General features: G+C 42.4%; 2 long non-coding RNA genes across 3 annotated transcripts in view; both read left to right on the forward strand.

Annotated features, from left to right (window-relative positions):
• Positions 1 to 26,721, forward strand: part of LOC143268437 (uncharacterized) — a 626,027-nt gene that overhangs the window by 72,971 nt on the left and 526,335 nt on the right. The gene's annotated exons all lie outside the window — the stretch shown is intronic.
• The window catches only part of LOC107402078 (uncharacterized), an 83,141-nt gene continuing 64,760 nt past the window's right edge, over positions 8,341 to 26,721 (forward strand). For both annotated transcript variants that reach the window (XR_006063380.2, XR_006063381.2), the window contains exon 1: positions 8,341 to 8,953. This is a non-coding gene — a long non-coding RNA (uncharacterized LOC107402078). The remainder of the gene's footprint in view (positions 8,954 to 26,721) is intronic.

The raw sequence follows: 26,721 nt of genomic DNA on the forward strand, positions 1-26,721 counted from the left end.
AACAAAAGCAGAAAGGAAAAGGGAGACATAACAACAGATAACAAGGAAATCCAGAGAATCATCAGATCTTACTTCAAACACCTGTACTCCACAAAATGGAAAACCAGGAAGAAAAGGACAATTTTTCTGGATAAATACCACATATCAAAATTAAATCAAGACCAGATAAACCATTTAAATAGACCAATAACTCCTAAAGAAATAGAAACAGTTATCAAAAGTCTCCCAACTAAAAAAAGCCCAGGACCAGATGGTTTCAGTGCAAAATTCTACCAGACTTTCAAATAAAAAAGAACTAATACCAATACTCTTCAAAGTGTTTCACACAATGGAAACAGAAGGAACACTATCAAACTCTTTTTATGAGGCTACAATTACCCTGATACCCAAACCACACAAAGATGCAACAAAGAAAGAGAACTACAGACCAATCTCCCTCATGAACAAATTGATGCAAAAATACTCAACAAAATATTGTCAAACCGAATCCAGGAATACATCAAAACAATTATCCATCATGACCAAGTAGGATTCATCCCAGGGATGCAAGGTGGTTGAGCATACGAAAATCAGTCAATGTAATACACCATATAAACAAACTGAAAGAAAAAACCACATGATCATCTCCTTAGATGCTGAAAAAGCCTTTGACAAAATCCAACACCCCTTCATGATAAAGGTCTTAGAAAGATCAGGAATACAAGGAACATTTCTAAGCATAATAAAGGCAATTTATAGCAAGCCAACAGCAAACATCAAATTAAACAGAAAGAAACTCAAAGTGATACCACTAAATTCAGGAACAAGACAAGGCTGTCCACTCTCCCCATATTTATTCAATATAGTACCAGAAGTTCTAGCTAGAGCAATAAGACAACAAAAGGAGATCAAAGGGATACAAATTGGCAAGGAAGAAGCCAAATTTTCACTATTTGCAGATGATATGATAGTATACATAAGTAACCCCAAAAACTCCACCAGGGAACTCCTACAGCTGATAAACTCCTTCAGTAAAGTAGCAGGATACAAGATCAACTCAAAAAAACCAGTAGCCCTCCTATACACAAATGATAAAAGGGCTGAGAAAGAAGTCAGAGGAACATCACCCTTTACAATAGCCACAAATAATATAAAATACCTTGGGATAACACTAACTAAACAAGTGAAAGACCTTTTTGATAAGAACTTTAAATCTCTAAAGAAAGAAATTGAAGAAGATATCAGAAAATGGAAGGATCTCCCATGCTCATGGATAGGTAGGATTAACATAGTAAAACTGGCAATCTTACCAAAAGCAATCTACAGATTCAATGTAATCCCCATCAAAATCCCAACACAATTCTTCACAGACTTGGAAAGAAAAATACTCAACTTCATATGGAAAAACAAAAGACCCAGGATAGCTAAAAGAATCCTATACGATAAAGCTACCTTTGGAGGCATCACCATCCCTGACCTCAAACTCTACTATAGAGCTATAGTAATAAAAACAGCTTGGTACTGGTATAAAAACTGGCATACGGACCAATGGAATTGAATTTAAGACCCTGACATTAATCCATGTTCATATGAACACCTGGTTTTTGACAAAGAAGCCAAAACTATACAATGGAAAAAAGAAACTATCTTCAACAGATGGTGCTGGCATAACTGGATGTCAATATGTAAAATATTACAAATAGATCCATATCTGTCACCATGCACAAAACTCAAGTCCAAGTGGCTCAAAGACCTGAACATAAATCCAGTTACACTAAACTTAATAGAAAAGAAAGTAGGAAGCACTCTTGAACGCATTGGCACTGAAGACCATTTCCTAAATAAAACACCAACAGCACAGACCCTGAGCACAACAATTAATAAATGGGACCTCTCGAAATTGAGAAGCTTTTGCAGGGCAAAAGACAGTCAATAAGACAAAAAGACAGCCAACAGAATGGGAAAAGATCTTCACCAACCCCACATCTGACAGAGGATTGATCTCCACAGTATATAAAGAACTCAAGAAACTAGACATCAAAATACGAAACAATCCAATTAAAAAATGGGCTAAAGTGCTAAACAGAGAATTCACAAAACAAGAATCACAAATGGCTGAAAGACATTTAAAGAAATGCTCAACATCCTTAATCATCAGAGAAATGCAAATCAAAACGACTCTGAGATACCACCTTACACCTGTCAGAATGGCTATGATCAAAAACACTAATGACAGTCAATGTTGGAGAGGAACATATGGATGTGGAGCAAAGGGAACACTCCTCCACTGTTGGTGGGAATGTAAGCTTGTACAACCACTGTGGAAATCAGTATGGCGGTTTCTCAGAAAATTAGGACTCGAACTACCTCAAGACCCAGCCATCCCACTCTTGGGCATATACCCAAGGAATGCTGATTCATACCATAAAGATACATGCTCAGCTAAGTTCATAGCAGCACTATTTGTAATAGCCAGAACCTGGAAACAACCTAGATGCCTGTCAACTGAAGAATGGATGAAAAAAATGTGGTACATATACACAATGGAGTACTACTCAGCAGAGAAAAACAATGAAAGCATGAAATTTGCAGGCAAATGGATGGAACTAGAAAAAATCATCCTGAGTGTGGTAACCCAAACCCAGAAAGACCGTCATGGTATGTACTCACTCATAAGTGGATTCTAGATACAAAATAAAGAACAATCAGACTACAACCCACAGAACCATGGAGGCTATATATATAGCATGGAGGTCCCTAGGACGACTGTGGCTTATAATAAATTTCAGTTTTACTCAATTACTGTGCAAGCCTCAATGAAACATCTCACTATTCAGACAAGAATACATACTCTATCAAGATGACAATAAATTGATGAAAAATAAATAAATAAATAAATTTTAAACAATAAAAAATAAATAAAATAGAAAAATTTGAAATATTAAACAAACATTTTACTAAAGTTTAAAAAAGGGAGAACTAGGGACTCATCATTCCTCTCCACATTCTATTCTTTCCCTTCTTTTATATATTTTAAATTTTTTATTGGTGGATTCTGCTGGAGTTTATCAGTGGATTCTGCTAGAGGATCCGATGCAGATAAGCACTGGAGGGCTCCTGTTGCAAATCACCCTCTGGAGCAATGGAAGGATCTTTCTACTAGCACATGGAGGAGACGTGATCTAGTGTTGGTGTGGCCCTGGAGTTTGTTTTATGTCTTTCCTCAGGTCAATGAGGTTCTTCTTTGGATTCCTGAGCACTGAATGCGCCCTGTGGCTGCTGCTGAAGCCCAACATGACAGAGACCTAATGGGTCATCATGAAAAAAATCTACCCTTCTGATGCCAATGGAGATTGAGAGCCCAATATGGCCAGCTTTAGCTAGCATTAATGTAAGCCTAGGAACTGTAGCCATGAGATTGGATTCTCCAGAAGGGCTGCCAGCCAAAGTCATGCTGGGATCAAGAAAAACGGGCCTTGGTCGTTCGTGTTCCTGGAGTTGTATCTATGCCAGTGGATGTCCACACAATCCAGATGAGAATTTGACATTGCTGCTGCCACTGTTGTTGATGTAACAATGGCGCACACCGCTGCTACTGTTTCTGGGATTACCATTTCATAATTGCTTACTATAGCTAGCACAGTGGAGACCCTGGCAACAAAAGTAGCTACCACAGTTAATCTTTCATTCTATTGGGCATGATAAATTTAATTCAGTAGTTATATACATCTCGCTTGGCTTTGAAAATTATAAATTTATAAACTCAAGTTCCAGTTGCTTTTGGCATACTATCTTACAGGGACTCCAACGTACAGTATATGACTCGATAAGGAAAGGAATGGCTCAGTTGCCTTTAGCCTACTGACTATGGGTGAGATAGGACCTCTGTTGGTCTTTTCTGTATCGAACACACAGATTGCAAGCCCAATGCCACTTTGAGATCTTTGGCAGCAATTAACCATGCAGCTCACACACCATTGAGCTGGTATGATAATGAGTATTTAGAGATGGGTAATGCCTGGGGGGCACTCACCAACCTAAGACAGAGCACCTGTGTGGCCTGGGCAGGTGTCTCCATGATGGGTAAGGTGACCTGCTGACGTCCCACACAACCCAAGTCAGAAGCTCACTTTTTAATAAAAGGGAGACCTGCAGGATCCTGGGCCCCGTTTTGGGTAACTGTTGCCTTGCTTGCAGACCTTGACCTTGATATCCTCCCAATGCTAATTCCCTGTCAGGTTCCACCCTCCTGAATGCTTAAGGGAAGTTCCTTGTCTGTGTATCCTGAATAATGGACCTTAACAGCTTAGATGCAAGATTGTAAAACATCAGTAGCGAACTTCTGCCCTCCGGGGTCCTCCCATTGTCCTATAAGCTTGTATTTAAGACCTCCTATCCCCTTCAAGAAATGACATTCGGCATTTAAAATTAAATATATATATATATATATATATATATATACATATATATATATATATATATATATTTGAATGAATACTGCAAATGTAATCTATGAATACCACAAATGTGATTATATCATGAGTGTAATTTAAAAAAAATAAATTAAAAAAAAGAGTCATCTCCATGTTTCTGTTTAGACTCTATTAAAATTTCAGACAAAAAATATAGGAAAAGAATAAATGGCCTTTATTAGTCTATTACTCAGTCGACTACCAGGAGATTGATATTTTCTGTGGTTCATCTATTCTGATCATTTTTTGTCATTTTCTGGCAATTAATCCCAGCTACCTTTGTCTTGTCTACAGTTTGATATGGGTTGACTAGATGGTCTAAACTGTCTACGAGAACGCATTCAGTTTAATAGGCACAACTTTCAAAGTCTGAATTTAACAGACAATTTCTATAAAAATACAAGTTATCAAAATTTTATTCAAGAAAATAATACAAATCTCAAAGAAATTACCATAGAAGATACAGGGAAGAAGACTACAGACATCATTTAAAGTTCTACCAGGGCCAGATGGTCTCACCTCTGAATTTTATTTATAAAGTTAAAAAAATTTAAAATTTTCATATTATTTCACCTTTTTAGATTATAGGGAAAAATGAAAGTTTCTTTATTATTTTAAGATATTTGTAAAAATAGAAATAAGATAAGCATATGAAATTAATAAAAAAGCTCTCTTTTTGTAGAAATTACAAACCCAAGATATTCCATTTTAAATGTTTATTGTTAATGTAAGAGTTTGATGAGATATGCTTTATTATACAAATATGCAAACTTAAGTAGGTTTTATTTACTAGCTGTAATCAGCCAGAAAGAGAAGGAAGAAATTATTCTGCTAAAGTATGGACAAATAATGAGCAATCATACTCTATTTAACAAGACAGCTGCAGAATACACATGAAGTAAAGCACTCCACAGGCCAATCATGACTTTAGAACATGAAGGGAGTGTGAATGGGAGTCTCCTCATGCTCAGGGAAGTGTTGTCTGTCTGTGCGTGCCATGTGATCCAGGAAGAGATAGAGGAAGGAAGTCACACCTCAAGGACTAGGAAGGAGAGGGAGGAGGAGGGAGAGGGGAGGAGGGAGAGCGAAGGGAGGAGGGAGGAGGGAAAGAGGGAGAGGGGAAGGGAGGGGAGGAGGGAGAAGGAAAAGAGGGAGAGGGGAAGAGAGGGGAGGAGGGAGAAGGAAAAGAGGGAGAGGGGAGGAGGAAGAGGGGACGAAGGAGAGGGAGGAGGAGGGAGAGGGGAGGAGAAGAGGGGACAGGAGGAAGAGACTGTAGCACTGATACGTTTTTGTCCCCCTGTGGTGCTCCTGCTCCTCAACCAGGGGCCCTGAATCACCAATGAGCTCCACAAGATGGATCCTGTCCACTGTGTCCTGGCCCAGTGTTTTGCCGTCAGAATCTATTAACGAAGAGGGCGGGTGGCGGGGGGCACACGACATGGGGCCTGCCTTTTTAAGGGTCAACCCACACATGCGCACACAGGCCCACGTGGCTATTCCACGCATGCGTGTAGATCATGTGGTCACACAGCACTATTACATGACCACGTAGCGCATGGGTTACGTAGGACCAGAAATGACTAGGCAGAAATGACTAAGTGTCCTGCCAGGGCATGTGTGACCCTTGGAGGCGTGGCTGGAATTCCTATCATTAGTAGCTGTAAAGCTCGTCTTCCTTTCCCCAAAAACATTTTCCTATTTTATTTTATTAATTTTAATAGGTATATGTAAATACAAATATTGTATCTAGTGATGAGGCGCCACATGCTGTTTCTGTATATAGACAATCAGAAGCCGGTCTCCTCTGAGGTATGCTATTTTATGGCGAGAACATCTGTGGTCCTTTCTTCCAGCACATTGGGACCTGCAGTACATGGCTGCTGTGGACCAGCACCCCACAGTGCAGGGGCACCCAGAGCAGACTCCTCCTGCTGTCTACCTGCAATGAAGCCCTCACTGGCCAATGCTGCATCCTGTACAGCCTGGCTTCCAGAACCCTGACCAGGGGTGATGAGAGAATGAACCAAGGAGAGGCATATGTATACAAAACTAGAACTGGGTGGCCTGGGCTCCTAGATGGAGAAGCCAGAGTACCCTGGAAGACCAGCATGTTTATTATATACAGTTGAAAAGGGAGGTGGGGTTACTCCATAGAGATAAACAAGGAAGCAGGTTCAGCTGATCTCGGCAGGAGCAGTCTCTGTAGGGGAGCAGTTTGCAGGCCATAAACATCTGGGGGAAGGAAGCCCTGAAGGACATTTTCTGCACACACTGTTTGCACTCAACCTGAGGAAGGCGTTGGCGTCCCTCTGAAACTCACCCGGGGAAGGCTTTGCCACTCCCATGGCACTGAGGCATTGGACTCTTTGACATGGCCATGCCCACGTCAGGGATAAACATTCCCCTGGGACTTTGCTTGTTCCCTACAGGCCAGTCGTTCTCCACTTCTCCTCCAACAGAATCCACTCTCACCATTCTGCTCAAAAATTTCTGCGAGATCCACGCATGAGTGAGCGCGTGTAGCGCGAGTTCCTAGAAAGCTTTTCCTAAACTTCCTCCTTTCCCAGATTGGGTGTGATGGATTTCCTGAATTTCCCCAGCTTCAGTGGCCCTTCGGCAGCACTCAGTGCTGAATTTTAATCGCCTACTTTTGAATCGGCTTCTTTATAAAAAGTGTGTATGTGTGTGTGTGTGCTTTCATGCGCATGTGCCACATGCATGGTGAGATCAGAGGACGATCTTTTGGAGTCTGCTCTCTCCTTTCACAATAGGACCAGGGATCAAATTCCTGTCATCAGGCTTCTGGGGCAAACGCCTTCACCCACTGTCAGCCCTGTCCCTGGCCAAAGCTCATCTTACTCAGTTTTGCGCGGATGAGCTGCGTCAGGTCCCTGTCAGGAGCCACCAACGGCCGCCTGCCTGAGCTGAGACTCCGAAGAGGAGCAAACTCAGGCTGGCCAGACAGGAGGCTTGATGGCTTTGTTTTCTTTGTGTTATTGTTTTATGAGACTGAAAAAAAAAAAGGTAGTTTAAGATGGAGTCAGATCAACTTGTTCTCCAAACATTGGGATATATCACAGATTAACTTTGTTTAGAAGTACAACTTATTTAATTTTATTACAGCGTTTTGATTCCAAAGTAACCACATATGTTTGGACGATGTTGATGGCATGACGGACAGCATCTGTAATCTTCCCAGTGACCTCGTCTTGATCAACAGAACCAGGAGGACGATGATAGATATTTTTTCAATAAGCAGGCAGAATTAGTCTGAGGAGAATAGGTTTTCGGCTGTTTAAAAGATTGTTTTCCTATGCTAAGAATACTTTTGATGCGTCAACTCTTGTTTAAGGCGTCCACACGGCTGACGGAGCCCCGGGCCCTGGGATCTGTTGTACGATTAATGTAAACTTAGGAAACATGCTTTGTGTTGTTTCTAAACGGTCCAAATTTAAGTTGCGTTCAGTCACAGGATTTCTGTAAATACAGACTTTCGTCAGAAGAGGCCTTGTGTTTGCTTTTTGATCCAACTTGGTGTGTTTATTTAATCTGCAATGACTCAGCTTGCTGGCTGCTTTAGGAACTGGGAGTGTGTGTCCTCATGATGCCAAGGCTGGATTGACTTTGTTCTGAATCGCAGAGGCCCGGAAAGAGGGCATGTTCCCCCTTACAAACTGGCCATCTGAACTCCTCTTTTCTTCTACGAAGTATGGAAAGTATAGTTGTTTGACGATGAGACTGATTCTAGCTCAGATGCGCCATACTTCACAAAACTATCGTTTTTTTCCTTTCCGTGGAGACAGGCAGAGCCAGTCCAGAGGCCGACTGACACCATCCTGCCCATCTTCTTATCTCTCTACGGCACATTCCAGCGGAAACACAGAGGAAGAGGTTGGTGTCCATTGGCTCAGGAGGTCACAAAATGCCAATGTGTGGATAAATGATTCCTTTAGTGACTGTATTAACTTCTAAGAAACTCAAGAAGAAGAAGAAGAAGAAGAAGAAGAAGAAGAAGAAGAAGAAGAAGAAGAAGAAGAAGAAGAAGAAGAAGAAGAAGAAGAAGAAGAAGGAGAAGAAGAAGGAGAAGAAGAAGAAGAAGAAGAAGAAGAAGAAGAAGAAGAAGAAGAAGAAGAAGAAGAAGAAGAAGAAGAAGAAGAAGAAGAAGAAGAAGGCAATATAGGCTTATTTGTGTCTGCTCGGCTTGCACTTGTGTCCCGAGTCGTCAGTCTCCCACTTCTGTTGGGCTGTGCTTGCCATTTTTCCCACTCAACATGTCTCAGCTGGTACCAGCTTCTGTCTACCATCCCTTTGCTTTGGAGGGTCCCCTCTCATTTTGTGATGTTTCCCTGGACTGTAGCTACTTCTGCTCCCGGGCCATTGGAAGCCTTCGTTGCTTGAAGGTTCATCTGGCTTGCCATAGTGTGCTCAGCTCGTGCTGGCCACACAGGGATCTGTTCCCTTTGCTTCTTCCCAGTGAAATTTCTTGGCATCATGGGTTTCAGGTAAGGTCTCTGAAGAAGTGTGAAGAGCCGTGCTGCAGGCTCCATCCCTTGTCATCAGTGATGGTTAGCATCATAAGTGAGTCTTTCTGATAAGACAGACTGCCCTCATCAGGGAGTCCAATATGACCCCAGAGTTTAACGGTGTACTTTCATAGGAATCAGGTTCTTTACAAGCTTAAACTCAAATTAGATTTGATATTGAAAATTACAGAACCAAGCAGCATAGACCCTTAGTGTTAGGGGAGACCAAAAAGATGGCTTCTCCCTTCTATGTACAAATGTTCCCTGCTTGCATCCTCCTGGACCTGGGGGCTCACTACTTTTGAGGTAGCCCTGTTTCACTTTGGACAGGTCTGACAGAGATTCCTCTTACTGTGGAGCTGATATTTTTCTTCTTCTTGCGGTTAGCTTCTGAGACAAGCCAACCGCACCTCTCCTTTGAGCCTCTGCGGGAGACACTCATCTGTCCCCAGTCTTCCATGCAGGTGCCCATTCCCATTTCTCTCTGTTCTGCTGCTGTGCCCTCACGGCCAGCTTCAGAAGCCATCCTTTCATCCATAGGCTGCCTCGCACTCCCCTGGCAAGCGTTGTTCAGGCCCAAGGATGAGGTCGTATCACTGCTCTCCTTGCTATTACTTTTGAAATTAGAACCTAAGAACGAATTCACACTTGAGTGTGTGCAGATATTTAAAATGTGAGATTGTGATGTACAATTTTGAAGTTTTAACAACTAATTTGCCTTAGCCCCAATTTACATTTATGTGGTAGGTGTTCTGAACCTCATAGGGTGCTTATCCATGTTATCTTTTATCCTCTTGGAAGGAACATTTATTATAAGTCTGGTTTTGGGTCTATGTGTTCACTCTCCCTTTTGACTTCATACAGGCTCTGTGCTTTTGAAATGGACCTTCTGTAGCGCCATCTAAGCCTAAACAGCCAACAAGACATGAATGAGATCCTTCACACTGTCCCTAGAAATTCTATTTTTAATATCCATCTTTTTTTTTTTAATTTCAATTTTTTAAAACAGTGTTTCTCTATAGCTCTGGCTGTCCTGGAACTTGCTTTGTGGACCAGGCTGGCCTCAAACTCACAGAGATCCACCTGCCTCTGCCTCCCAAGTGCTGGGATTAAAGACACTAATGTCCATCTTTTTACTGGAACACCTGATGGTTACCCAACTACTTATGTTTTACCTGGTTGTAGAAATAGCAAACCAAATTTTCCATTGTTTCTTAAAGAATATTATGAGCAATATTAACAAAACCCTTGAAAATCCACAGAATACCTGCTTTTATCAAAGCAAACAGTGAAGAGGATTCTGTGCAACTCTATTTCTCCAAGCACCTAGCTGCTCACTTCTTACCTCTCCATTTTTATGAGCCACATTCTAATCACCTGTGCTGGAATTTGTCACACAAACTTGTTGCTGGAGGGCTTCTCTCCAGGTTCCACCAAGCCCCGCAGTCCCACAATCCACGTATAAAATAATCACTCAGATGCTTATATTATTTATAAAGTGTATGGCCGTGGCAGGCTTCTTGTTAACTGTTCTTATATCTTAAATTAACCCATTTTTATAAATCTATACCTTGCCACGTGGCTGGTGGCTTACCAGAGTCTTCACATGCTGCTTGTCCTGGCAGTGGCTGCAGTGTCTCTCCCCCTTTTTTTTGTTTCCCCAATTCTCCTCTCTCTTTGTCCCGCCTATACCTCCTGTCTGGTCACTGGCCATCAGTGTTTTATTTATATAGAGTGGTATCCACAGCACTTCCCCTTTTCTTCTTTTTTTAAAAAGGAAGGTTTTAACTTTAACATGGTAAACTTACATATAACAAAACAATTATCGAGCATGAATTACAGTTACAATATTAAAGAAGATGTCCTATCTATCTTATATTTGTGAGTTTAAGGTTTTATATCTAACTTATCTTTTATCATAACTGAGGAAATTACAACTATCTAGTCTTTAACCACATCAAAGACCTGAGAAGGAACATAATGGTACCTGAGAAATGGTAGATGGATGCAAGCAACTTTCGGGAATCTTGCAAGAATAGACCAAGACAGCTGGCAGCCTGGACAGTCACTTAATGTTTCTCAGCATTGTTGGTGCATTCAAATTGGCTACAGGCCTAGAGTATATGACAGACCACTTTCATAAGCAGGAATTCTAAAAGACCATCTTACCCTGCCTTGGCAGAGTACAGTGGTTGCTTTCCTTGTGTCCCGCTTGTCCAGCAAGGACAGCATTACATTCATACTGTCAGCCGTCAAGGCAAGGGCAGTTCTTTGCCCAGTGGGCCATTTTGTGCCAAGAAGACAAACTTCCAAATGGAAATGTCTTAGAAGCCCAACATTCTCTCAGGATCAAATTGGTGCAGCCAGGAGCAATTGTGTCTCATGTTAACGGAATTCTAAGTTATTTAAATGCCATATTCTCTAGGTCTATGAAGTGTTTGAAGATTACCTATCATCTGAAATATATCTATGTATACCTAGAAGACGTAACTAACATGGCTACAAATATGATTATCATAGATGACTAATTATTAATCTATTTTTAATTATCCATTACAATTTTAAATGAGTTAAACATAATACCTCAAACAAGAATAGAAATATATATATATATATATATATATATATATATATATATATACAGTATAACAAAATTAACTTCAAGTTTGTATCAATAAACTAAAATTTATACCAATGTAAAACATTTTAAACATAAACTAAAATCTATACCAATGTAAAACATTTTAAACAAGTTGTTCTTTAAAAGTAGGTTCATTAATCTACCCTTTTATCTTATCATCTTTATATCCTATATATCTATATCATATCCCCTTTTCTTTTTTAGAAAGAGATCACATTTATAATCAACCTGTTTTAAATAAAAATATTGGTTTTTCTTTGTCCCACACCAGAGGGCTCTTGTGATTTGGGACATAAGAATCTCTTAACCATTTTTTTTAAGAAATATGTCTGGGTTTAGAGGGGGAGTGAGCCAATTCCACCTCTAAAGCCAGCTTGTTATATTTGGGAATTTGGGCGTAGCATCTCTTACTACTTCCTGCTGGAGGGGGGCTCTGTATCTTATGGGGATGCAAAGAAAATTTTAGGCCTCTGGGTTAGTCCTTGAGGCTGTATTGTGGGAGCCAGTTGCCTTGAAACCGTTATGGATGTTGGATTATCTGGGCCATGGTGTCATCAGAGACCTTTCAGGGGTCTGGGCTGGTGAAACCTGATGGATCTTAATCTGGAACAAATCCATAGCCTCTGGCTTTCTGTGGAAACAAAAGCAGAACCTCTTTTCCAAAGCAACATATCCTTAAATCCAAATTTTGAAGTCAAGGTACCTTTAAAATATACATATTGGTTCAATTTAACATCTTTTTCGATCAAATGTTTTTTTGTAGTTAAAAATCCCAGAGACAACACAATCCAGATTCTCTGTGTATTATTCATCTTTACGTGGCTTCTTATATTAATTTATTTTTTGTCTCTTTTAAGCCTACGTATATTTTACACACATTGTAAACGATTTTAACTGAATCAGTCTTTTTGTGAGCCTATTGCTTTAAACTGTAGCATTCTAAGACTGAAATGGCACTGTGGCTGCTGGCTCCGCCCACTTTAGCTTCCCAACATGGCGACAGTACGTTTTCCACCAGTTCTGTGTGTCATCAACTCTCAGAAATAGTGGGTCTAAGCTTTTATCAAAGCAGCGTGTAGCCCAGAAACCTTTTTTTTTAAAATACTAGTAAAGACTAAATCTACCACACATTGTAATGTGCCGCTGGCAGACGCCTCATTCCTGCCATACTGCCAGTCAAACGCAAATGCCAGGAACCTGCCAGTGTTCAAATCTGTGTTTTGCGGCATCTAGCTGCCCGTATGAGACATGAAGCAGGAACCTGGTTTTGGCTCTGTTTAGAATTGGTTATTAAATATTCTCAGTTTTAAGGTGGAAACTTGAGCCATTGGGCACCATTTGTTGCTGGAGGGCTTCTCTCCAGGTTCCACCAAGCCCCGCACAAACTCACCATTTCTAAAGTACACCCTGATGTTGAAAACCAAAATGAACCAACCCCCCAGTGCCCATCTTTCCCTTCCTCATTCTCACTAAGCTGTCATCCTGTCATATTTCAACTCTTGGTTGCCCAAGCTGGACTTTTTCTACTAGGAAATGTGGTTAACTTGAAGCCATTTGGTGATCCTAAGAGTCCCTTGAGGATGGGGATGCTCCCTACCCCAGGGCCAGCCTGAGTCCCACCACACAGCACCTTGGCTGTATTGAACAAATGTGTCTGCCCTCTTATTCTTGAGTTAGCAAAGTTGGTCCAAGAGTTTTCAGCTGTTAAAATTGGTTATAAGTCATGGAGAATGTTGCTCTTTTACTACCTAGAGGCAAACAAATTCCAGAGTAAGAGTCAGTGGTATTCTTTGTGCTCCTTCATATTCTAGTGTTTGACTTTCAATATCAAGGTGCAACAAGCTGTTGGAGCTCCATCCATGGCTTCCATCTTCTAGGAAGGAGCAGGCATTTGCCTTGGAGACAGCTTTCTTTATCCACTTTGTCTAGAATGTCACCAGATAGCTGCAAGACAGAACATAGCATATAGTATCTGAGCAAGTGCCTTTTCAGCTCAGTGAAGTTGTTTTACATGACCAAGAACAGTGATGCACACCCATCTCTGCTGTGACCTGGAAGAGGCCAAATAGGAGTTCTACCATTCTTTTCTTTTCTTCCCTTCCCATTCCCTTTCCTCCCTTCCCTTCCTTCATTCTCTTTTTTTAGAGGTCACATGTAGCTCAGGCTGGCCTTTAACTTTCCATGTAGCCAAAGATGATCTTGGATTTTTGATCCTCATGTCTTTACCTCTCAAGTGCTGGGATTAAAGGGATCAAACTCAGGGTGTTGTGCATTCCAGGCAAACACCTACTCACTGAGCTATAGCCCCAGCCCACAGGCATTCTTTCCTTATGTCCTTCAGACTTGGATTTGCCTTAAGAAGTAAGTAAAAGTCCACAATACAGCCACTCTACTGACTACAAAAGTGTAGAGATGCTTCATCTGGAAATTAGCCTTGTTAGCCTGCTTTTCTGTTTGTTTTTGTTCCAGTGTCTGTGTACCCACAGTGGATTCTTCAGCTTCTTCCTCTCTGGAGATTGCTAGTTACTCAATCAGAACAGCATTTTCTCTGGCTCACAACCAGGATGAGTCATATTCACTTCCAGATTCTTGAGTCATAGGGCTTTGAATCTTTTCCTTCTTGAAAGATCTTCTTCTGTAAGTTTTCAAGAGGGAGCGTTAAGCAAGCATTTTTCCTTTCTGATGACCTTTGCCCTGTTCCCAAGCAGTGTGCTTCCCCTCTTCTCTAGGGGTGGGTGTGTGACTCTGGCTCACTTCTTCTGTTCTCACCTCCTGTCCAGGGTTGCTTCCGTGAAAGCAAATGACCCAACTAGAGTCTTTAACAGAGACTGTTGTCAGGGGCATCATGGATCTTCCTGAAGGGCATCACCCTCACTCCCCACCACATACCTGGGGAGGCTGGATAAGGAGTAGATGACCTGACAGGAGGCAGATGAGTTCTATCCTGGGCCAGGGAGAGGGTGGTGAAGTATCCTCCAGCAAATCTCACCAATGTCTGCCTACTGGTGTTGCTGAAAGAGACTGGGATACGAGCAGACATTGTATGAAAGGATTAGTCTGGAGGGGAACTAGTCTCAGACTTTCTTTTCTGGGTCTCTTTATTTCACTCTGTAAACAATACAGAGGTAATGGATCAGATCATGACTGCACTTCAGACAGAGAGGGCACAGGAGAATGAGCATAGATCAACGAGTCTCAGTGAGTATGGGGGTATGCATGTTTACATTTGGAAGGAAATCGACATCTCTTTAGAGGTCAGTCATGATGTCTCTGTCCCACAGAACTTCATCTTTGAACAAGTATGGAAGGCGACTAGTTCTCCAAGATTAATAGGAACCCAGATCTCATTAATCTATAGTTAATTCTTGTTTAATCTACATGGCATAGGAGAGGAGAAGGAGGAATTTTACACTTGCCACTTACAGCTCTGTGGTAGGTGTATATATGGTGTTTTGTTTTTCCCTATACAGAATTTGTACTAAAGAAAGAAGACATGGGCATCTCCAAAGCTACTTCCATCTAAGAACTATGAAAATATAAAGATGTAGATGTAACCAACTGTCTTATTAAAAAAGAAACACAGAACCAATGTAAAAGAGAAAGCCAAGAGGTCAGAGCTCAGAGTTAAAACCTTACCCTTCCTCCTGCCGTGATCCTACCTCTCCGAAAGAGACCTACTTCCTGTGTGTATGTCTTTACATAGTCTTTCTGTTCTGCCTTCCCATTGGTTGCAAACCCAAACATGTGACTGCCTCATCACTGTCTGTAAGTACAGCCCTCCAGGTCTTAAAAGGTGTGTGTCTCCAATGCTGCTTGTATCCTTGAACACACAGAGATCCACCTAGCTCTGTTTACCAAGTGCTGGAATTAAAGGCGTGCACCACCACTGCCACGCTCTTTCTATGGCTCTAATAGCTCTGACCCCCGGGCAACTTTATTTACTAACATACAATTAAAATCACATTTCAGTACAAATAAAATACCACCATATAAAGAAAATAAAACCAAGTTCCTGTTGTATAAAAAATATTCAGGGAAAAACAGTAACTGTGGCTGTTGTTGATAATGCTGTTCATATATCTGCTAAGGTAAGCTTGTGCAGAGGGCTGAGGTTAGTCAGGGCACGTGCAGTGGCTGGTGAGATGCACAGTGGCTGCTCCAGGTTCACAATGTCTAGTCTGTGTGCACAGTGGCTGGTCTGGGTTCACAGTGGCTGGTCTGGGTTCACAGTGGCTGGTCTGGGTTCACAGTGGCTGGTCTGTGTGCACAGTGTCTGGTCTGGGTTCACAGTGGCTGCTCCAGGTTCACAATGTCTAGTCTGTGTGCATAGTGGCTGGTCTGGGTTCACAGTGGCTGGTCTGTGTGCACAGTGGCTGGTCTGTGTGCACAGTGTCTGGTCTGGGTGCACAGTGTCTGGTCTGTATGCACAGTGTCTGGTCTGTATGCACAGTGGCTGGTCTGTGTGCCCAGTGGCTGGTCTGTGTGCCCAGTGGCTGGTCTGTGTGCCCGTGGCTGGTCTGTGTGCACAGTGGCTGGTCTGTGTGCACAGTGTCTGGTCTGTATGCACAGTGGCTGGTCTGTGTGCCCAGTGGCTGGTCTGTGTGCCCAGTGGCTGGTCTGTGTGCCCAGTGGCTGGTCTGTGTGCCCAGTGGCTGGTCTGGGTTCACAGTGACTGGTCTGTGTGCACAGTGGCTGGTCTGGGTTCACAGTGGCTGGTCTGTGTGTACAGTGGCTGGTCTGTGTGCCCAGTGGCGGGTCTGTGTGCCCAGTGGCTGGTCTGGGTTCACAGTGTCTGGTCTGTATGCACAGTGACTGGTCTGTGTGCCCAGTGGCTGGTCTGTGTGCACAGTGGCTGGTCTGTGTGCACAGTGGCTGGTCTGTATGCACAGTGACTGGTCTGTGTGCACAGTGTCCGGTCTGTGTGCACAGTGTCTGGTCTGTATGCACAGTGTCTGGTCTGTATGCACAGTGGCTGGTCTGTGTGCACAGTGTCTGGTCTGTGTGCACAGTGTCTGGTCTGTGTGCACAGTGACTGGTCTGTATGCACAGTGTCTGGTCTGTATGAACAGTGTCTGGTCTGTGTGCACAGTGGCTGGTCTGTGTGCACAGTGTCTGGTCTGGGTGCACAGTGTCTGGTCTGTATGCACAGTGTCTGGTCTGTATGCACAGTGGCTGGTCTGTGTGCCCAGTGGCTGGTCTGTGTGCACAGTGGCTGGTCTGTGTGCCCAGTGGCTGGTCTGTATGCACAGTGACTGGTCTGTGTGCACAGTGTCCGGTCTGTGTGCACAGTGTCCGGTCTGTGTGCACAGTGTCCGGTCTGTATGCACAGTGTCTGGTCTGTATGCACAGTGGCTGGTCTGTGTGCACAGTGTCTGGTCTGTGTGCACAGTGTCTGGTCTGTGTGCACAGTGACTGGTCTGTATGCACAGTATCTGGTCTGTATGCACAGTGTCTGGTCTGTATGCACAGTGGCTGGTCTGTGTGCACAGTGGCTGGTCTGTGTGCCCAGTGGCTGGTCTGTGTGCACAGTGGCTGGTCTGTGTGCACAGTGGCTGGTCTGTATGCACAGTGACTGGTCTGTGTGCACAGTGTCCGGTCTGTGTGCACAGTGTCCGGTCTGTGTGCACAGTGTCCGGTCTGTATGCACAGTGTCTGGTCTGTATGCACAGTGGCTGGTCTGTGTGCACAGTGTCTGGTCTGTGTGCACAGTGTCTGGTCTGTGTGCACAGTGACTGGTCTGTATGCACAGTATCTGGTCTGTATGCACAGTGTCTGGTCTGTATGCACAGTGGCTGGTCTGTGTGCACAGTGTCTGGTCTGGGTGCACAGTGTCTGGTCTGTATGCACAGTGTCTGGTCTGTATGCACAGTGGCTGGTCTGTGTGCCCAGTGGCTGGTCTGTGTGCACAGTGTCTGGTCTGTGTGCACAGTGGCTGGTCTGTGTGCACAGTGGCTGGTCTGGGTTCACAGTGGCTGGTCTGTGTGCACAGTGGCTGGTCTGTGTGCACAGTGGCCATTGTGTTCTGACTGAGTAAAATAGACAAACTGCACCATTGTCTCCAAAGGTAGATATGAAAGTTGGGATTCTTAAATCTGGGATCCCAGTGAATCAGAATCTTAATGGTGCTCATGTGGTGTTTTCCAGGGAGTCTTGACGTCCATTAGAATGTAAGACTCTTGGCCACAGGGCCTGATTGACTCCTCTTTGATGAGAGGAGACTACTTGCTTCTCTTTGAAAATGATACGGTTGAAAATGCCACGTAACTGTCTTAGAAGATATTAGATAGCAATATGGTTAAGTTTTTGAGCTTTGAAACCTAATTTCTTTATTTTACAGTGAAAACAATCTCACTTTAGTTTTACTATAGGACGAAGCCAGTAGTTGGAGATATGCCCAAGATTAACTCATTCGCTGTTGTTTTTACCTTCGGTCTCTTTCCCTGATCCTCTCTGTCTTCTCCCCCTCCAGCTAGCCCTTTTCCCCCAATTATTTTTCTCATAATACAGTGTTTCAAAGTGACCAGAAGAGGGCACTATGCTGTAGCGAGTCTGGACATCAAGTACCTGAAGAGACAAAGTGGAGACTGACCTCAAAGAGAAATTAAAATGAGCTCATAAGTGTTGTTACATACACAAGTGCTTATTGGAATTTAATTACAGTGATTTACACAGACCTGACATGATCGCATGGCTCATAAAACAAATCATTTTAACAGCTGTGGTCAGTGAGGTACTCTCTCCGCTATGAAAAGCAATTATATTTCAGCTCCTTACTCCTGAACGTGTCTATTGAAAGTAGACAAGTTCTGCTCAGACCACAGGCGACTTCTCAGGAAGCGCCTGCTTTGCTGGTCAGCTCCACTGTGTAACTACTTATTTTTAACTTGGTAAACATACATCAACTTTCCCAAGATAATTAGGTGGATAAACAAAATGTTCAAAGAGAAATGGAGCCAATTAGACTTTTTATCAGAGACATACGCACAGTATAGTCCTTATAAATGGATGACTCCTCCTTAGAGACTTGGTCCTAAATTAGAGTTCCTGGGATTTATGAGGGACAAAGGAGGCTACTTTCCTAAACAGAACAAAATCCCAGTTACTTGTTGAGAATCAAGAAACGAGAGGAGCCCTCACATGCTCCAGAATCACACTGGAGTTAAAAATTTAAGAGCACAAATGGATACCTGCCTACTCAACCACTTAAAAGCAAATTGGACATTGTTTCAGAATGTTCCTATCTGTGCATGAGTTTTTGTGCCTAACTCAAAGTAGACAGTCACACATCTAACAGATCAAGACTTTGGCAGTTGTCTGTTCTGAAATGAACAGTCGACTAATATACAGGACAAGTGTGTGTGTGTGTGTGTGTGTGTGTGTGTGTGTGTGTGTGTGTGAGAGAGAGAGAGAGAGAGAGAGAGAGAGAGAGAGAGAGAGAGAGAGAGAGAGAGAGAGAGAGAGAGGAGAGAGAGAGCGCGAGAGCTAACTGTGGCTTCTGTTGCACTTCCTCTTGGTGGTTTCTGGTTCTTCTCTGTAGAGTTTGATCATTAGTTAACAGTCCATGCTACCAAAACTGAAGGTGTAGTTTAATTAGCATACAGTCAGGTCTTTGCTTCTCTTTGTAAAGCTTTGTAATATTAGCCAATGAATAAAATGCACATGGATGGTTTTTTCTTCCACACTTCCCATTGCAACAACTTGTATATTTTCCTCATTAATATTCTCTTTGCAATCTGGAAAGCTGCTCAAATTTTAAAATATTTAGAATTAACCAAATGTAGACCTCAACTGAAGTTTCTCCTTTCCCTGTCTTCAGTAGGGGTATTAATAAAATATATTCTAAAAGGATTAAAATCTCTCCCATGCAATTATAGCGGTTATTTTTGTATCCAATTCTCTTGGGGTTTATTCTCTTGTTCATTTGTGCATGTTTCCATATTGACTTTTCTTTTCTTTTTCTTTAAATCCTGAATTTTCTCTCTTTTTAAAATATATTTATTTTTATTATTTTCAGTTATGTGCATGAGTATGTGTCTGTGTGGGTATGTGCACATAAGTGCAGGTGCTCTGGAAAGCCAGAGGTGTTAGATCTCCTGGAACCAGAGTCACAGGAGTCACCTGATGTGGGTGCTGGGAACCAAACTCTGGTTCTTTGCAAGAACAGTATGCTTTCTTAACTGCTGAGCTATCTCTTCAGACCCTTAGCTTGATTGTTTTATTGCTTGTCTCAAAGCCTCAGTATAATATTGCAGACATTTCTATTAGTCAAAATATCTATTTCTCCTACAATTTGAAGACTCCTTGCCTTCTGGGTGCTGTAGGTTTGATATAGATAATCAGTCTCCAGTGAGATGAAGTCACCACACATGTAGGGTGTCAGCATTTTTTAACAGGTAGGAAGAAGTTGGTGAACAAAGTCCTTGGTTTCTGTTTGTGGAGGTTGATAAAGGTAAAAGGGACACCAAGGGACACAGCCTCGGCTGTGCATACACACTTTGTTTGAGTTCATTGGAGACTGTGGCCTAAGAGCACCGACATTTTAGCCTAACATATGACAGTCATCAGAAGGCAGGCCGGTGGGGGAGGTTGCATCTCACAAACCTACATTTCACACTTCAGCTTCCAGCTAGAGATTTGGAGACACATTTTCCAAAGAGTCTGCAAACACTTGGATGCCTTTGCAAGGATTTTTTAAAAAGTACTTTCATTTTTTTTCCAAAATGAAGCAGCTATATTTTGAATAGAAGTTTGAAAACAGTGAAATATTATGATGTGATCAATCATCCTGAATAAGAAAACCAAAGGATGCTCCAAATCTTATTCTAGAGACATTGAGAAAGTTAAGATGTATCTAGTAAGTGATAATATATTCACCCAAACCCACCACCGTCAAACCACGAATATCTTATTTACCTTTCATTTTTTGGTTTCTCAAGTCAGGAGTTCATTGTTCATTGTGTAGCCCTCACTGTCCTGGAACTCACTCTGTAGACCAGGCTGGCCTCGAACTCACAGAGATCCACCTGCCTCTGCCTCCCGAGTGCTGGGATGAAAGGTGTGCACCACTACTGCCAAGCTCAAACTACCATTATTAATATCAGGAAATCATCTCTCCTCTCCTCCTCTCTCCCCCCCTCTTCCTTCTTCCCCTCCCCTCTTCTGTCCTCCCCTCCCGGCCCCTCCTCTCTTCTCTTCTTCTCTACCCCCTGCCTCTCCACTGCTCTCCCTCCTCTCCTTCTCTTTGCTCCCCCCCCCCTTTCCCAGGTTCTCTCTGTAAAATATTTATACACATATACACACACATCTCTGGCTTGGTAGGTGGATGGAGACATCATTAGAAAAACATCATCACAGGTTAAAATAATTCTAAATAAACGGGTTTAGATTGTGTTATAGAAACTGAAGCAGGACTGTAGAAATGGCTGTGTTTGTTTGCCATAAAAGGGTCTGTGCTCCAATGAATCTTGGACATATTTTCTAAGACATTTAAAGAATCTCCTGGGAGAAATTCATCAGGTTGGTAATTTATTCTAAGCTCTGGGTGTGAGGAATGCTCTCAGGGTCTCCTTTTAGACCATGCTCTTGTAATGAAATCTCCATGAGCTATATGGCCTTCACTTTCACCCCACTAGAGTGGGAATATGGGGCTCCCAGCATTACAAACTAATGATTAGGTATGAGCACCATTTTAGAACCCATAGTAAGCAAGAGAGAACAAAATCATCCTTTTCTTGGTTGCCTCTCAATTCAGTAGACAATCAATGAGGGCTGAAGTGAATGAAAATTAGAGAGGAGTAATATACTCTGCTACCCCACACATCTTAGTCTTTCTTGTCTTCAGGAAGTAGCAAAGAAATGTAATTTCTTATTGGAAAAAAAGCATTAAAATTAACGTGTTGACTTTTTATCAAATGTATTAAAGTTAACTGTGTTAAAGGTCTGTGGTTCCGTCCTCAGACTGGGCTCATCTGTGCAGACTCTTAGAGAGCAACAGAACTTTACCAGCCCTGGCAGGGTGCGGAGGATGAAAAGTGGTGAGCCCAGATACTATCGAGGCAGCCCTGAGAATCTCGCAGGTGCCTGCCTCCCAGGCAGTCTTCTCAAAAGCGTACCAACTGCCAGAGTGGCCAGCAGTCACTTTCTGGTCGTAGCAGCTCAGCTCAGAAGTCAAAGGACACCCTGGGCTGGGAATGGGGCCTTGTATCTTTCCCTGCTTTGGCTTCGATGGCAAGTCACAGCAACGTAGTCCAGAGTCCTGTTCTCCCTGCCTCCCAAAACATGAGATTTTCATCTGGACAGCTGGACATCTAAATAAAACCACAACTTTGATTCTTTTGTTTAAAAAAGAAAAGTAGAATGGACTCTCCAACTCCAAAAGGCAAAGAAAGAAACTGAAGAAGAATGAAGCTCTCGTTTCAGTGAAAGGCTTTTAAGACCAACTTTAGAAGAACAATGTGTAATTCTAACAGTGTGAGCGAGAATATTAGATTCATGGTTTCACTAACAGCACACTGAGCCATGAGCCAGCGTCACACAGGTAAGCAGTGCATTGGGAGACACACAGCTTCCATCCTGTTGTGTGGGTAACTGCATAACAAGGATGCAGCAGTCTGCTGAACAATGGACACATTGTCCACAGTAAGGAAGGCGGCAGGCTCTGTTGTTGTTACAAGTTCCTTACAGCTTACTAACGGATGGGGACATCGGATTTCATAATATTACCCCGAGACTTGGATCCATCGGCCGCTGAGTGAAACTCGGTGGAAGGAGAGAAGCAGCCTGGGCTCCTCCACTTCCGGCTTCCTCTTGAGTCTTCTTTTTTGTCTGTTTAATTGGGAGTCAGGCGGAGAGTCAGGACAAAGTCCCAGTCTCTAGTCAAACTTCTGTGTGCACGGATGTTATAATGGACAATGAGAAATGAGTGTTTGTGGAGAGATCAGATGGTCCTCCAGCAACTGTCCCCACAGGGGAGGAAGCAGCAGCTCACTCTAACACATGTTCTTAGTGGGACTGGGACAGTCCTTAGTCTCAGACTGACTTTTCACCACTCTGACACTAGGATCCTGTTTGATATCCCATATTATCAAGATGTCCCACTGTGTCTTTTGGGTACCACATCTATTTCATTCTCATGTGATCTCAGGACTGACCCCATGTGGCTCTTCCCCCAAATGTATTATTTCTCCCGACTCACGTGCTGTTTAAATTCAGCTAAAGGTCCAGAGGTACCACACACACACACATTCTCGAAGCTCTCTTCTGAGAATTTGCCTCTTAGCTCCAGCTGTATGGCTCCCTGGACACCCAACCCTGTCAGATCACTTCCGGGCTCTCCTGAGCCTCCACCAGGCTTTTGCTCTCCAGGGAGGTAAGTTGGGGTCACCACAGGAGTCACTTCTTTGTTTCTCATCTCTCAGTCACTGTCATGTGGTACCTGTGCAGAGTCTACATCATGGTTTTCTGTATATTGTTTATTTTAAAGTAATTACCTGCTGGAGAGGAGGTAAATCTGATGGTTGGTCTATCTTAACTGTAAATGGAAATTGTAAGATAGAAACAATTCTTATTGCTGTGTTCATTAAAAATTGTTAATGACCCCAAATACATATTATCTCTTATACCACTGAGTGAGTTTCCATCCTCAGCGTTGAGATATCGAGAGAAGTATCAGAAGGGACTTGCTGGACTCCCTGACAGCGTTACAGAGGTCTGCAGCATTAGTTAGCTACAATACTACGATATAGATACTATGGTACAGTTACCCTTGTCTTGAATTTGACTTCTCATATAAATAAAACACTTTTTTATTTGAAGACCCACTTCATTTCACAGGTCTATATCGTCTTTTTAAATAGCTATATCCTTCCTGGGCCACTGTGGGGTGACTTTTAGGATACATATTCATTAGCAAATCTGTGCGTGTAAGTGCAAACACTTCATTCTAAGCTTGTGTTTTACCTCATCCAATGTTAGAAATATGTCTTGGTACGCATTCCACAGTCTAGAAGAAAATAGGATATTATCAGCAAAAATAGATCGAGACAATGAAGTTGAATGTACTTCATGCATTCTTTAACATCTGTTTGATGAGGCACTAATAAAATATCTTCATAGTACAAATTTTGGTACTCAGTTATCTGCCCTGCTTATCTCTAAAATCTAGGATCCAGTGCACTGGAATTCTTGAAGGCAAAGAGAGTTTATTTGAGAAATGCTGTCATTTAATTAGTTCCAGAAGCAGAGGTGACCCTGAAGTGGCAGGGACAATTTCAAGGCAGAGGTAGATTAAAAGGCCGAGATGGTGCTTTTATTCAGTGAGCCTTACTTTGGACAAATGATGGAAGGAAATAAAGGTTCCTCCGTCAACCAGATGGTACGAGGGAGACGTTAGGAGAAGCCAAACTTGGTTCTCTGTGCCTGGAAGCCACTGGTGTCTCCATCCAAGCGCTGAACAAACGAGCCTTTGTGTACACTTGTGACGGCCCTTTGAAGCCCTGGCATCCCGACCGGCAACTTTTTATATCTGGCCATCTTAGAGCAGAGGAGGTTGGGAAACAGAGGGGAAGGACCAAGAAAAGTAGGTGTCGTCTGGCTGGCTCCAAGCCCACTGGGTAAACATGCCAACAACCTTCTCACAGGGATCACTTTTCAGATGTGAAAAGGGAGTGTCCAGCTTCGTTTAGAATCAAAATGAGGAAATGACTCTCAGCTGTCCACATACAACACAACAACCCCCCTCCCCCGCAGAGTGGCCAAGCCTGTGTCCACTGTGTGTCAGACAGGCTTTCTCTCTTGACTGCAAAGTCCAGGTCACCTCCAGGAATGTTTAGACTGTGGTATCTCCAGGACCCCAGCCCTGGGGACCTTTTAATGCCGCTCATGGTCTTTATTTTCTACAAAGAAGTCACACAGACTTTTCTTGAGACAAGGGCCCCTGGCCCTTCTGGAGGCTTTCTTAATCTAATTGCACAGGAAAGGTCATATGGCCTTTTGTTTTGAGTTTAGGGTGGAGTCTGAAACTCTGAGGTTCGCTTTTTGCTTCATACCTAACTTCTTGTGTGGTCCTTCTCCACAAGCAAGTACTTCCTGTCTTTTCTGAAAGATTAAATAGACCACGCTAGTAGCACTCAGAGGGAAAAAAGAAGGTTGTATTCAGTTTCAAATATGTAGAATTAATCTCAAAGCACCAGAGTCTTTACCAAGCACCTATTTCAAGCTTAGCACTAGACCAGAGGAAGAGAAAAACAACACAAAAGGAGAAAATAATAGGACCCTGAATTTTAGAAATTCGAAAATGACAATACTCAAGCACTTAAAAACTACAAACAGTAAGGGGATATCCAGTCACAGGCGTAATTGGGTAACATTAGCTATAAGAACCGTATTTTAGATATATCACTAACTTCATTTTTGGTGGCATTATTTGGCACATATTCTGTAAAACAGAATTCAATTTGAGTTAGCTATTAAGAAATCCGTGAGAGAAGAAATAAATAAAGTAATTATATATTCTAGATAGAGTATATGTACCAACTAGCTTAACATCAAGGTTAGCCAAAATGTGAGCCAATTCCCATTAGTAATTTGGAAATTTATAAAATAAAAAACAAATGAAGTGATAACTCACTGAATTGTTAAGGAGATTACTATGGGGTCACTTCAAGATAGATGATTTTTGGAGGTGATTGGGTGGGTGGGTCCTGAGACCCCTAATTTCATTCAAAAACATTTTACTGAATTTACTAGTTCTTCATATCTGCATTTTCTCCTTCGCAACGGCAGCCTGGTTTATGGGGGCCTAGTGTCGGACAAATTAAAATTATACAGTAATACATTTAAGTATCAATACCACTGTAAGTATTAGAGTGCACACTTCTCTCATTTTCTTGAATTTTTGCTTGGTGTTAATGCAGGATTTTGCTTGGGGGCAGTTTTAGACATCTGTAAGTAGGAATTCTTCCCTTTCAAAACCCTTAGAAGAATTACCCAAGCTCGCTGTGTTACTGTCAAGCTGCCTGGCTATTCACACGTCTATGCTCATCATAATTATCACACATGCAAACATATGTGTATGCATGCTCACTTTCATGAATAAGTTTAGTGTATCTCGGGAGAACTGTCAATGGACATTAGACAAAGAGGCTAGAGAAAACAATGTTATTCAGTTTTGTTGTCTCAAAATCTATTTTTATTTGTAATTTTCCATGGTATCACTTCCCTTAGAGTTAAGTAGGCTGCATTTTAGATACTGATTTCCAGTTAAGGAACCAAAAATGCTCTATTATAGCCAATGAAGAATGCCCACTCTTGAACTGCAGAAGCAGCCACTTTAATGTGTCAGTGAACATGCTTACACTGAGCATGCTTTGCTCTGCTTCAGGTGGGTCCTGTGGGTATTTGTCTCCTGAATTAGTCTTTTATGTGATAGAAAAACAGACTCTTCTTGTTTAAGAATGTTATATTACAGCATTTTATTGATGCACAACCAAATGGAATTCTAATAAAACATGGTTCTGTACCAAAGATAGGGGCAGGAACACAACTAAAAATAGATGGTTGCCTCACTGGTTGTGGGTGTTTTGACAATGAGGATTTAACTATTGCTATCTGGATAATTAATAGGTCTTATTATGGGATAGGAAAACTATGTGGAAACCTTGCTTGCAGCTCTCTGGAAGACAAAGCACATAGTAGGAGTAATGAGAATCTTCAGAATGGTGATGAGTGCTGGTTACTTACCCTGTTCAGTAATGAGAGTCTTCAGAATGCTGATGAGTGCTGGTTACTTACCTTGTTCAGTAAAGTTCCCACAGAGGTGAGCACAGACCACAGGAGGTCAGCCTTTCTCACACAGCTGCTTTGTGTGAACAGCCTCTTCTAAGAAATAGTCCATGACTCTTGGCCTTTGAGATGTTGAAGGTCTGGGAAAGGCCTCTTTTCTGAGAGCTCCAATGTTATCAAGTGACAGGGACAGAGGTGGAGAGGTATTCCCCCGCTGGTGATGGCATTGTGTGTGCATAAACCTCAGAGCAAGCACTCTCTGTAGCAAGGGGACTGGATTGAAGAACATGAGATCATGATTTTCATTTTCTTATTCAAGGCTATT

Source organism: Peromyscus maniculatus, chromosome 14, assembly GCF_049852395.1.
Source record: "Peromyscus maniculatus bairdii isolate BWxNUB_F1_BW_parent chromosome 14, HU_Pman_BW_mat_3.1, whole genome shotgun sequence".
Classification (NCBI taxonomy): Eukaryota; Metazoa; Chordata; class Mammalia; order Rodentia; family Cricetidae; genus Peromyscus; species Peromyscus maniculatus.